The 14,815-nt window shown below is 36.6% G+C and overlaps 1 protein-coding gene across 1 annotated transcript in view; it reads right to left on the reverse strand.

Annotated features, from left to right (window-relative positions):
* LOC150085548 (uncharacterized) overlaps positions 1-14,815 on the reverse strand; it is a 265,285-nt gene that overhangs the window by 189,940 nt on the left and 60,530 nt on the right. The gene's annotated exons all lie outside the window — the stretch shown is intronic.

Raw genomic sequence — 14,815 nt, forward strand, 5'->3', positions numbered from 1 at the left:
TTACTACACACTGATGCCTAAAAATATTTTATATGCTCTTTTTTGCTTATGTAAATTTAATGGCTATCCGTCGGGCTAACAGTCATCGCACTAGCTTGCTACTAAATTTAGAAATTTAGTTATTTATCTGTTTTGGCCTAATTTACTGTTTGCTTTTTGGACTTTGCCTAGCTGGACGATGACTACAGAAACGGATAGCTCGTTAATTACGGTAGTTACATTGAAAGGGTTAGCCCTAGAAAAAGTCCTCTTCAATGTAACCTATTGCCATAATTAACCTTTTAATGTATCAATTTTATATATTTTGTAATATATTGCTTAATGCATAGCATGTATTTTTTCCTGGTCACGTTAGGTACCTATCTTGGTTATTGGTTTAACTGACAAGCCAATATATTATTTATATTATATTACTATACTACCACCTAATTCATTTACCTATATATACAGACCGATGTAATGTTTAATCGTCTTAGATGGCATTAATTGGTTATGGGAATAAAACAAAATAAAACAAAATAATTTAATTTTACAATTTATATCTATTATAATATTTATATTTCACTTTCACATACTAGGATATATATATATATATATATATATATATCACTGTCTGTATAGTTTCATCCCTATTTTTATACTCCCCATCTTGCTCTCTCTCTCTTCTATCCTCACCTTCACGCTTCTCCCCCTTCTCTCTTTTATCCTCATCTTCATTCACTCTATCCTCATCTTCATTCGCTCACACATAAATCTATCTCTCACTCTATTCCCATCTTCTCTCGCACAAACTCTGTTCTCATCTCTCTCTCATCTTCAGTATCTCTCTTTCTCTATCCCTCTCCTCTACATTTTATGGAAAACAATTTTATGGAAAAATAACACTTAATTTCACGCCCTCGTGGGTAGCACAGTGCATATAAGCACCCTCCTCTCCACACTGCGTGGAAAATACCCAGGTTCAAATCCCTTCATGACGTGAGTAATTTTTATAGGTCTTTTTCACAAAAGTAGCGTTGATATATGATGTCTGTGTGCATTATAATTTACCAGTACTCTTCTAAACTTATATTTTGTAATTTTATATTTTATTTAAACGAGATTATTGAATTCACTTAGAAAAGTTAGTCATAACTTACCAAGCGATGTTGTGACTGATGGTGGAATTGCCAGAGGGGATTCTCCTGTGAGTTACAGACATTTTGCTTTCGCCGATTGTCACATGTATGCCAAGCTTTCGCTAACTGATGTAGAGCATTTCCTTGTACAAAATGTTGGGAGTGTGACGAAAATAATTCAAAATTCGAGTTCCTATTAGAACGGATGGTGTGTGAAGAAGCGAATTGATGCACTGGAGTAAATTCTTACTACTATAATACTAAATCCACCTCTGTCCTCTCCCAGCTTATCTAGTCTTATATATATCGTCCTTTTTGGATTACTATTATACTCAACACCTCCACATTTTTATACATATCATTTACATTACTAATTTTTTCTTGGCTATTGTTTAAAAATTGCGTTTCAGTATTTTCCAAATCCTGGATCGTAACCCTCCTTTTCCCATGAAGTTATATATATTGCTGTTCGCAGTTTTGACGATCATGCGAGTTTATGTATAGGTCTAAGGTGGCACTACCGTCCATCTCCACCAATGTCCTCTGTATGTAAGGAGAACCTCTACGAATGGGCCTGCAGTGCGAGTACAGAAATGTGTGTAGTATGAATGTAAAAAAAAAAAAAAAAAAAACCAGGCCATTTCGCCACCACGGAGCAAATACCACCAAGAGTCTGCTTCCTGGTGCCCGACCCTGGCACGAAGAGCCAGGCCTGGGTCTACTTTACTGAGCGCAAATCACTGCACTCACCAGACGAAGTGCAACACCGGTAAGTGCCAACTCCCCAGTGTTCCCAAGCTTCCCACTCCAGAGGAGACAATAAAAAAAATATTAATAATAAAATAAAATAATAAATAAAATAAAAATAAATAAATAAAATCATCCCGCACTCAGAGGGAAAAAAAAAAGATTCCTACTGAGTGCCTGCAAAAAAATAAAAATAAATTTTACAATAAGTCTATGCATTAATTAAAAGCATAGACATTTGTCTACGCTTAGAAAACACAGGTTTAGCAAATTCCTGAATAGCATTAAAGTTAAATCTATAAGATAAATACAAATGCTCATTGCCTGTAAATCTGGAATGGCAATATCCTTAACTTGTTCCTAACTTCTTCATATATAACACAATCATATAAAATACGATTCCATGTTTCCTAACTAGAACAGTAACATAAAGGAACTAATAATAAATTAAAATAATGTAATTTAGAGTTAAACGAGCCGTGGCCCGTAATAAAATATGAGGTTTCCATCTCAGGGAAAAACCATTCTGTTATTTTTTTTTTTTACCACTAACAAATTTAACATCAGGTATAAATAATCAAGTAACTATTCCTGTCAAACACTCATTAATTCATCCATTACCAACTTTTTACCTTTTTACGTTCAATGTTAATGTTAGAAGTTATACCCATGAATGTCAGATGACAATCCTTTCTCAGAAAATAACAAAAAGGTACTGTATACAACCAAGGGCATGCATCCAGACAAAACCTGGAGAGCATTATTCGATACAGTTTTACAAACTTTAAACAGAGAGAGAGTAATATTTTCCTTTGTATAGATATTAATTTTTGTTTAAATTTAACTATCAAAACCCTATAGAACCATAAACAATAATTGGAAGAAATACCGCCTTATAGTAAAGCATTACTGCTGTCTTCCTTAATCCCCACTCAGTTAACAAAGCTAGTTATTTGTAAAATTGATGAGGGGAAATTTTTTAACCTTTTCACCAAGATACTTCAAATATTGCGAAAAAGAAATCTTATTATCAATGACACCCAGATGTTTTGTAGTACAGTAATACCCCGAAGTTACGCGATAGGTGGGTCCGACGAAAATCGCGTAAGTCGAAGTCGGGGTACAACTTTGCATATAAATACATATAAATTTTGCTTAATTGGGACCAAGGACTAACAAAAACACTAGTTTAGAAGAAAAATATTAATAAAATTGCAGTTCTTTATACATATTAATACAAAATATGTATTAAAAAAACAAATGACTTACATTAAAAAGTTATTTCGATGTCGATGGCTTCATAAAATCTAACAAATTCGTCTGACGACACAGCGCGTTCTTTTTTTCACGCAGAATTTCTTCGTAGCAAGCTAATAATTTTTTTATTCCTTGCTTTGTAGCTATAACGCGTTCTTCGTTGGAGTCTATGTTTTCTAAAATTTTTAAGCCCTTTACAATTGAGCCCTTTTCAATTTTCAACCTGTCAAGTTTGCAATTGTCATGTGCTTTTCGCCGTTGCTTCGTTTAGGCCTGTAGCACGTGCAATATCACATGGTCTTTCATTTCGCTCAAAGCGTTTCACAATTTCATATTTTTTTCTCTATCGACAGAGGCGGACTGGCCATAAGCCTTACCAGGGAAACCCCAGTGGGCCAGTGTGATTTTGGCCATAAACCATAGTATGAGGCCATTATAAATTTTCCCGGGTAGGAATTTTTGACCCAGTCCGCCTCTGTTTATCGATAATTGCTTTTCTTTTTCTCTCTGAATCTGCAGTGTCTTCACCAGGACGCTTCCTTTTCACACCTTTTAATTAAGTATTTTACTCATTTTTAGGGAATAAAGCACAATTACAAAACGAGGAGGCACGCTTGATACGCATAAACAAAGCTGCGCGCATGTAGCAACTGAATAAACAACACCATAAAGGCAGAGATACACTATTAACACCTCACATTTCTAGGGGTTACTACCATAAAACAATAAAAATCCAGTTGCGTTTCTGCTAGTGAAATCTGTTATAAACTGGTAGTAAACTCGATCTAATTGCATTTGCGATTATACCGATAGCTGGGATTGTGTTGGTTTTTACGTTATTATGGTGAAATGTGTTTCTCCTTCACTGATATAAAAAACATAAAAGCAGCAAAGTTGAATTTTGTTCATCTTTCGCTCTCATTCTCCGCCGTCGCACCGTATATCGATAACATATGAAAAACGACCTTGAAGATAGTGGGCGGCAGGGTTGCCGAACGAAAAAATCAGGAACCGCGTAACTCCGAGTTCGCGTAAGTCGGGGTAGCGTAAGTCGGGGTATTACTGTACTGTATTCACCATGGGGATTAACTTACCCTCAACAAATAACCCTAGGTGGTCTCTTTACATCTAACTTCCCCTTGAATAACATCATGACTGTTTTCTCGCCTGATTTATGTTCATGAGCAGTAGCGGATTAAGGTCGGTTGAGGCCCCGGGGGCTGAAAAAAAATATTGGGCCCCTTAAAAAAAAAAAGAGAGACAGGGAAAATAAAAATACATGTTAACCATTTTTTTTAAAATAAATAAAAAATATTATGTACTATTAATGTTTTATTTCCAATAAAATTTGAATATATGTATAATATAATTAATAATAGCATAATAATAATAATCAAAGTTTTGAACTAATAGTTGAACATATGTAAAAGTATAATTAATGGTATTATACGTATAATAGGAGTAACAATCAGAAATTTGAACAAACAAATCATAGAATTTTACTTGAAATTAAAATTACAAATATGAAAATATTTTTCTTTATTAATTTTATCTTAATATAATTTCAACAATATACGATATACGCGTATTTGCGTATATCGTATGTCTGCACTGCAGGAGAACCTTTGTAAGTACAAAGGAGCAAATATGATTCTATTGCTCCGATGTGCGGTAGCGCAGCCGCGCGGGGCCTATGCAGCGTAGTATGTGTATAGTATGCAGCGTAGTAATGAAATAATGAAAATAAGCGAATATAAACATACTATCAGGTTTTACCGCCGATTGTAAACGTACGTAATTAAAATTGCACATATGAAACCAAACTTGGTATCATTCGAAAAAAGTGTAAAGTTGGGGTTTTGCGGAGTCCCTTCAGAAGTCGGGGCGCAGGGCACGCGCCCGCCGTTAAATCCGCTTCTGTTCATGAGCCCATGAAAGTAAATCATCCACAACTAAAGACGCACGAACTTGCAGTTCCCGTCTGGACTTACCTGGGAAACAAAACTAAATCATCAGCATACTCAATCTTATGACACTGTAGTCTTTTGTAACCACGACTTCAAAACAAGATTCCAAAACATTGGCCCCGGGACAGAGCCCTGGGGACAACCACGCGTTACAACCTTAGAATAAACCATTTGTCCAGAGCGTATTATAATTTACGTGTTCTTTAAGTAGCTGGCAATAACCCTATAAAGTAACTCTGGGCATTTAACATCTCTTAAAGAACTGAGTATACTTTCATGCCAAACGCTCCTTCAAAATCAATATAAATAACAAGAACATATTTACTCGTAGTGTTAGTAATATAATCCACTAGATCTTTAAGTGCGTCTTCAGCAGAATGTTTCTGTTTAAAACCATATTAAAACAGCAACTGAACATTAAATTCCGACAGCAAAATCAATCTCAATAGTATTAATCGTTCAAAACTTTTTGCCAAATTCGGGAGCAACGAAATCGGCCTATAGGCACGGCAATCAGTAAGCTCTTTATTGGATTTAGGAATTAATTTCACCAAAGCCACTTTCCAGAACCTCGGAAAGGTACCCGAGGGATAACACTTATTAAAAATATTCAGCATCAAATTTGGAGAGATCTCAACGATTTTGAAAATTACATTGTTCTCAACTAAGTCTATACCAGGAGTTTTGTTAACATTAACATGAGAACAAACCCGTTTTAACTCATCAAATGTAAATGCATAATTATTATTTGGGCCTACATATTGTAGGTTAACTGTCTTAACCTCAACTGATATTCAGTGTCAGTACTAGAATCATCAGGAAAGAGACTAAACACTATACAGGAAATAGTTGTAAGCCAATCCCTAGTTTCCCTGTTTTCATACTGAATAGTAGACATTAAACGGTTCAACTGTCTTATTAATTATCAATTTATACCCAAGGCCACAGGGATCAGAATCCCTGTCCCTGAGACCAAGGTTTGCCAGGATACTATTTTAGCCTTCATTAAAACTTCATGATATACTGCCTTTTTATTTCTGTAAAGTTCTTTATAATAGCAAATCCCAAGATCTATGCCTCTGAAAACATCGCCTAGCATGAAACACTTCCCTACGCAATTTCGACAATTCAACGTTTCACCAAGGAACAATTTTTCTTAACTTACTACGTCTTTTAGATGAATAATGAAGAGTCTGTATAAAATATTTTGTATAAAAAATACATACTTATTTGCATTCAGATCAGAGAGATGCATAACAGACTCAGAGTCAACATCCTGGTTTACTGATTCCAAGAACTTGTTCCAATTAATGTTCCTGTATCCAAATTGATATTTTCAATTGGTTGATTGAGATTTATCCCCTCAACATCAAATATAATTTTGAAGATGACAGATCTGTGATCACTCGTAGTGTAATTAAATTCACCCCCCCCTCAATCAATAACCTTGTGAGACAAACCAAATGTGGGTAAAGTCACTTCGATATTGAATTGGCCATATTGTCTAAGGTGTACTGGATTGGAATATTGTCTAAAGTGTACAATTCTCCAGGTACATTTAACACATTCAAACCATATGTTAAAATAGTTTTCCAGACTTAATCCTCTGCTGTCAGTTCTATTACAATGGCAAACTTAGGATTCACATCCATAATAAGAAACACATGTTCTGAGCTAGCCATTCTTATTACAGAATCCAAGTAATTCAACAAAACATCAATATCCTCACTAGGGGAACAATAGGCTGACACTAAACAAAAACTAATAAATGCTGTCTGAATATGTACACAATTAACTACCTGGTTACACAAACCTGCTATTTTAATTACATTTATATCACTATTTAAGACAATAATCGCAGTTTTAGGGTTAACATTAATAAAATGTATTACACTGCGCCCAACTGTGGTTTTCAACAGGGATGCCGCAACAACATTCTTGGGGTGCCGTGTAATTTCGATTTAAGTTACTTAAAGTTGTTATTATTATTATTTTATTATTTTTTAATTTATACATTAATTTCATTATAAAAAGGTGTACGGTATCCATTATACCGTATCTTTTTAATTTTGTGGTGATTTATAATTGATCTTTATTTAGTACCTCTATATAAAGAATAAAATTATTATATAGGTATATATTAAAAGGTCGAAAACCACTGTGTTAGGTATTTCTTTTGGCCTAGGGGTGCCGTAAAAAAAAATTACTGGGACACTAAGGACGCCGTGAACCGAGAAAATTTGGAAACCTCTGGTGCAAGGGGTGCATGCACCCGGGCGCCACCATTCAAGGGGCGCTTGAAAACCTGAAACTTACATACATATATGAAGAAAATTTTAAAGGGAGCGCCAAATTTCAATTGGCACCCGAACGCCATATACCCTAGGAACGCCTCTGGAAATCACCCTCAGCTGGTCTAGGACGGCAGGTGACCTTTGAGCATTCAATTGGATAAAATCCACCCCACCCCTTTTTATTATACTGGAATTACTTTCTTCCTTTTAGAAATAGAATTAGAAAAATAATTAGAATTAGAATTAGAAATACAATTAGAAAAATATTTATTATCCATTATATTCACGCACCCTTGCTATATCTAAAGCCCTTTTTTTTATATTCTGGACATGATGGATCTCTTATTGAATGGTCAAAAGCCCTGCCTCTCCTTTTATAATTCACATAGGAGGGTGATTTGTCCCCGTTTTTACATTCTGAGAAGATGTCCTCCTTCCGCACCATGGCCACATGCGAGTTTACCAGCCGTTAGTCCCACCCCCCCTCCCCGCGATCGGTAAGAGATACCTTTACTTAAAAAAAATAAATAAATAAAACAACGCCCCCAACTCAAAACACCCCTGACTCCCTTGTAATCGCTAATGCCCTGAGATTACGAAAAGGAGTTTCGGGTTCCACAAATATTTCGCAAACTTTTTGATTTAAAAAAAAAATAATAAAAATAAAAACTAAAATAAAATAAACAATAATAAAAAGTTTGCGAAATATTTATAATTTATTTAAAAATACATTATAAAGAAATATATTATAAATCGCTAACCTAGCAATTTAGATACAAAGGACAGATACAAAAGTTAAATCAGTAATAACGGAGAATAATTTAAAATAGCAAAAACAAAAAAAGGGCATATTAATTACAATTTGTTAACAGCCTAGAAATCTTAAGTTTTTTTAAAAAAATAGACAAAACTTCCTATTACAGTACTTGTTTGAAAAACTGTAATAGAGTTCCTAATTTAGAGAAAATTTCTGAATCAGAAGTTTTGAAAATGAGTTCCGCGGAACTCTGTGGTTCGCAAAAATTGTTTTTTTTTATTTAAATTTGTACAAATGTTACTGCTATTTTTAATATACAGAGGTTCTGCAAAAAATTACGTTTGCAAAAAGATGATTTCACGGCCAAAAACCACTGAAAAGAAGCACGTTTTGACATTTTTAAACTGTCGCTTATTTCGAACATTTAAAACAAAAATAGTGAAACAACTATAATTAAAGTATTAAAACAACTTTGTGTTGCTTCAATACTTTCACATATAATTTATTGTTACTGTTTAATGCTATTATTTTTATGCATTAATTAGTCGATTTGATAAGTTCCCGCTTGCCCCTGTTCTCTATAATGTATTTTTTAGGTGAGGGTTATTTTGGAACTGCACTAACTATGGCCAGACCTCATTATATCGTGTATTCTAAAGCCGGTTTTTCTGTCTTTGTGTATGTGAAACCCTACTTTTCGGAGTTGATAATAAATCTTGCATCTCTTGCTCAAGACCGACAACTCGGCCAAAGTATGAAAAAAAAGTTCCTCTCGTCAAGACGGGATTGGAACCCGAACCTTCTTAGCGGTTTATAATCTCTGTTTTCTCCACACCATGTGGAACGACTACGATTATAAGTTGTCATTCAGCCGATTCTACTGCTCTAAACTACAGCAAAATAATAATTTAGTACACTTGAAAAACGATTTTTAAGTATATTAGCAAGGGTTACTATACTTACTCTCGGTCGGGTTGGGGTTTATTAAGATAAACCCCAACTCGACTAAATATTTATTAAATAAAAGATAGATATTAAAGAATAAGATATTAATTAAATATAAGATAGCTTATAGCTATCTTACATTTAATAATCGAGTATGTACAAGTACAGTATGTACAAGTTCCCTCGCCAATGCGGGTGAGGAACTGGAAAGGGTGTTCCGATCCACAGACTTGTACAAACGGGAATTTATTTATTTATATTTCTTGTATTCTATCATGCCTGTCAGATAAAAAAAAAAAAAAAAAGAAAAAACAGATTTCTTCTCAAATTAACTCGAATAAGGTGGGGAAATCTTCCTTTTACGAGAGAAATCAAGCCAAAGCGCCCTCGTTGTAGCACAGTTGGTAGAATCGCTGTCCTTCCCCACACTAGATGGAAAAGATCCAAATTCGAATCCCGTCGATGACGTGAGGAATTGTTATTGGCCTTTTTCACAACGTGGCCAGCGTTAGTTGGTCTCTGGTGAGGGTAGCACGGTTTTTTCTTCCGGAAACTTGGATTTTTCGTTCATGAAACAGATAAATCGACCACAGAAAATCAAACCTACTCAGTGTTTATTTATTTTTCCGTTTCAGCGCTATGTTCAGCAACATAAAAAGAGTGAAATTAATCTAGAAATTAAAACATTATTTATATAGTTATTGCATGTAACCGCAGAAACTGAACTAATGTTTTCTAGCATGCAAAGATCTCACTGAACAAAGCTGAGTGAAAGAACAGCAATTAAAGAAGCAACGCAAGTGAAAAAAATTTGCTATAAAAGCAACCGTATGGGCATATTTTTTATCTCCTTCGGACCAAGTGATAGGCTTAACTACACAAGCAACAGCCACATACCATGCACGCTCTCCACCTGCTGCAACAGCGACGGCAGGTGGCACTCGACTCTTACTTTCGTCACGTGGCTGCGCCCTTAATGGCTTCCTATCATCCAGACGCGTGAAGTGATGGGTCTAATTAAAAGCAACCCGCTTTGCTACTTTAACCTTGAGCGCAGATTGCGTGGAAATATCTGCAAGCTGGACACGCGCACTGTACAACGTAAAGTTCCAGCTGACTTACTTGCGCCCGAAGACGAAGTTAGGCAACAATTATACTCGTGCTTAAACACTGCCGATCATATGATTACAAGTAAATCTCAATTCCCCGAGGTCTTTACATAGGACTGGTTTGGCTGACGGAAAAGGTAAAAATATATTTAAAAGATCTCGTTTATGTCGAAACATCAACGACTATGTTTCTCACACAATTTGCCAATCCGTACAAAAACGTAATTTTTAACCCATGCAGCATTATTATCAGTGATTCAAATCACCTGTTACGTACGTCCTGTTTAAATAAATAAATACTAATGTACAAGTTAGTGCAATTGCATCATTTCAGTACATAACCACTTAAGTAGTTATAAATTGGCATAATTACTGTAATGTGAAGGGACTTTTTTTGTATTATATGACAATTACGTTTAATCCGAGAACACAAACGTGTCACAATTCAGCCCGGAGTTTCAGGAATTGCCAGTAATACTGAAATTCGCACTTCTTACAAAACGAGTTAAGCATTTCATCACCATTTTTTGAATGATGATGTCGGCATACAGTTTCCATTTCCTGCATTCGAAACTGAATATTGAATTTTATCAATAAAGTTTGATGAAAATTCGATATCTTACATAAGCAATACGGTATAAGGTACTAATCCCTGATATTGATGAGCACTACAGTACTCAGTCATCGGTACGAAAAAAAAAAAAAAAAATTCTTTTAATATTAAAATACACGAGCATAATTTTTGATGAAAAGATGTTAAATATTTGAGGGGGTAACAAAACTATGAAAATTTTTGCCAAGGTAAGAACAGCTGTGAAATAGGACTGAAGTATATATGACTGTTTTTGCCAATTACCACTTGTGGTTCTCCTATCCAATTTGCTAATAACACCAGACAATAACCAGGTATTTAATAACAAGACATTTAATATTAATTCAGAAATGTGTTCTTTTATCAATTACGAACATGTAAAACTCTCAAATGTAGTCTCAAATCTACAGGTAATTTATGCAAAGGAGCCCTCCGTGACAGTAGTGGTTTCGCTGCTTGTCACTCCTTTGGAAAGGTCGTTTCAGAAACTGGAGGAATTCTTGAAGGCCTCTACGATGGAAACTGTAGCTAGCCCATTCTGGAAGAAGCAAGTTTCCCTGCACCAGAAAATGTCCAATAAGTCCTAGAACCAAATGAGCCCTTTCCAAATGAATTAAATATTAGAATGTGTGTATTGTGCTGTGTATAAAGTCTGTAGAAGGATGAGTGTTCACGGACCAATTCGCATGCTGTACGGGATGAAAAAATAATTCAAAAGAGAAAGTTCTACTGCCTCCGCTTCAGATTAGCTTACGACATTCCCGATTAAAGAATCACTGTTCTCGTGGGCAGCACAGTTGGTAGAATGACCGTCCTCCCTAAACCGGGTGGAAAAGATCCAAGTTCCTATCCCGTAAATGATGAGGGGAATTTTTATTGGTCTTCCTCACAACGTGGCTGAGTTTGTTGATCTCAGGAGAGGGTAGCATGGTTTTTGCTCCCGAAAACTCGAGTTTTTGTCCAGCAAACAGGCAAATCGGCCACAGAACACACGCAATTCACAGACGTAATATATATACGGGGCAATAGCTCAAGTCACTGATGCGCCTAAAACTACACAACAAACAAACAACTGAGAATCCCTTCAGTTTCCGACACAGAAGTCCAACTTAGATTTCTCTAAACGAGTAACAAGTGAAAAAACGACTATAATGCCACGGAGAACATGAGATTATTATAGCCAATATTATTATTATTATCAATTTATTTCCGAAGAAATGTCGCTTTACAGTATCCAGCTAGAGGACACGAGTTACATACAGAGATTAAATATAAACGATAGACAAATGCATTGTGTGCAGAGCCCAGATGCAATACACTGCCTTAAACGGATTCTGGTGAAGATACAATAAACATAAAGATACAACATATAAAAGTACATACAGATACAACAGAGCGTGGATAGCGCAGCATCTCAGAGAGTCCACCTAGAGCATGTCAAGGGCATACGTGTCTGAAAGAACGGAAGATCTGTAGGTTCTGTCCTTGCAGAGCTTCTCGAGGTCTATGGCTAATCTATTCAATATTTGGAAGCAGTTATGTGGAAAGACGTTGTCCAGGGAGGACATGCTACGCAGCTTCGATCTGTATGGGGATGTGTTGGTCTGGCATCTTCTCCTGTCTGACGGTCTGGCGATGATATCCCATATATCAGGTGAGCTCAGTTTTCCGGATAGAAGCTGAGAGAGGGTAAGAAGGTTCTTAGAGATGATGTGATACCTCCAAGGAAGCGTATTAAGATTGGTTACTAGAACAGATTTTGAGATTGTAGGTGTAGCCCAGCAACCCTATTTAGCCATTTCAAAACCCAGTGTTCCAGGGAAAGAAACCTGGCTTGGTATGATGAAGGTGCTGAAGACCATATAGTCGAGGCATATAAAGGAATTGGGATTATGCATCGAAGAAAGTATTTGATGATAAGGTGCGGGTTATGGAAGTTGGAGATCTGTTTTAACTGCCCATAAAGCCGAATATGTTTTCATTCGAGTGACATTAAAGTGAGGTAAGAAGGTGAGGTCTTTGTCCCCGGTAACACTCAAATCCTTATGTTGAGTGACTTTTTTTTTTTAACTGGGGAGTTCGCCATAATGATGTTCACATTGTTGGTATTTTTCTTCTTGGTGATAGAGAGTTGTGAAGGGTTGCGAATGGAGAGCCCAATCGCATGAAGGTACTTTTCCAGTTCATATAGCTGTCGGTTGGAGCTCACAGTAATAGACTGGAGAGACTGGGGGCAAATTTTGATGATGCAGAACTTAATATCATCTACGTAAGCGATAAAATTAGTATAGTTTGTTAGGAAGATTTCTAAAGATGCGGCGAAGAGGGTAGCAGAGAGAAAGCCCCCTTGGGGGAGCCCTATGGAGCAGAGAATGCGGTGATTATGGTTCTGATTTATAGGGTCCTGGACTGAAGGAGTTTCCTAAGGAGAACTAGAATGTGGCTAAAGATTTTGAAGTAGTTGCACAGTATGGCACATAATGCATGGGTGGACAGATTGTCAAAGGCCACCTTAATGTGTAGGAACACACTAGCCAGTTGCTCTTTGTTGCTTAAGGTACCTTCAATTCTGAAAAGTGTGTCCATGAGGTTGATTAGCATTAGCATTAGTAGAGGCATATGAAGCAAGAAAGCAAGCTTATGCAGCATCAGCCAAAAAAAAAAAAAAAAAAGAAAAAGAAAAAAAAAAAACCTTCCACTTCCCCCTCCGTTCGTTCGAAATACCTGTCCAGCTAAGCCTTAAATTTATTTAGGCTATCGACTTCCACAACAAGGGATGGAAGTCTGTTCCATCAACCAACTACCCGCTGGCTACAGGCAAATTTCCGCACATCTATCTTTCCTCAATTTGAATTTATGCCCTCTCAGGTGATTATTCTGAGCAAGAGGCAGAATCCCATCAGCATTGAGCATGCTCAAACCATTCAAGGCTTTATACACCTCTATCAGATCACCTCGCCGGTGCCTAGTCTCCAGAAACTGTAATTTGCAAAACTTAAGCCTTTCTTCGTAAGAGCAACCCTTTGTTCCATTCACTAATCTTGTTGCCCTTCTCTGTACTCGTTCCAGCAGCTCTATATCCTTCTTGAAATGAGGCCTCCAGACCTGTATACAGTACTCAAGGTGTGACCTCACCATTGCCTTATACAAGGGAATAATCACCTCCTTATCCCTGCTACAAAAATTCCTCTATATCATTGATAAGACACAATGAGCTACTCTTGCAGTCCGTCTGCACTGCTCAGAGAACTTCATATCTGCCTGCACAATTACCCCCAGGTCCTTTTCATTCTCTACCACTGTCAGAGTTGGTACCACAGAGTTGGTACGCTGCTCTGGGGTTGCTCTTTCCCATATGCAGTACTTTACATTTGTCAATGTTAAACTTCATTTGCCACCTCTCAGCCCATCTGCTCAACCTTTCCAGATCTCGTTGCAGCAGCAGATTGTCAATAGTGTCCTTAACAACCCTGCCAACGTTTGTATCGTCTGCAAACTTCGACATTAAGCTTGATATACCATCATCAATATTATTTACAAAAAAAAAAACAATAATAGACCCAACAATGAATCCTGAGGGACTCCACTAATAACATTAGTCCACAATGAGCAGTATCCATTGATTACCACTCTCTGCCTTCTCCCCCTCAACCACCCCTTTATCCATAGCAGCAATCTGCCTCCAATGCCACACTGCTCCAATATGTGCAGCAGTCTTCCATGTGCAGCAGTATCAAAAGCCTTTCTATGATCCAAGTATATAATATCAAAGTTATTCCCTGCATCAAGTACTTTTGTGACTGCATCATAGTATCTAAACAAACTGGTCAGGCAAGATCCCCTTAACAAAACCATACTGTGTCCGAGCTATAACTGAAGTCTTGTCTAGATGATCCTGCAGTGCTTCTTTAACCAGTGCCTCCATTAATTTTCCTGGAACAGAAGTTAAACTCACAGGTCTATAATTACTTGTGTCAGCCATTGATCCTTCTTTGTTAATTGGGGTAACATTTGCACATCTCCAGTCTA

This window comes from Mastigoproctus giganteus, chromosome 5, assembly GCF_048544385.1.
Source record: "Mastigoproctus giganteus isolate SK-2022 chromosome 5, ASM4854438v1, whole genome shotgun sequence".
Taxonomy (NCBI): Eukaryota; Metazoa; Arthropoda; class Arachnida; order Uropygi; family Thelyphonidae; genus Mastigoproctus; species Mastigoproctus giganteus.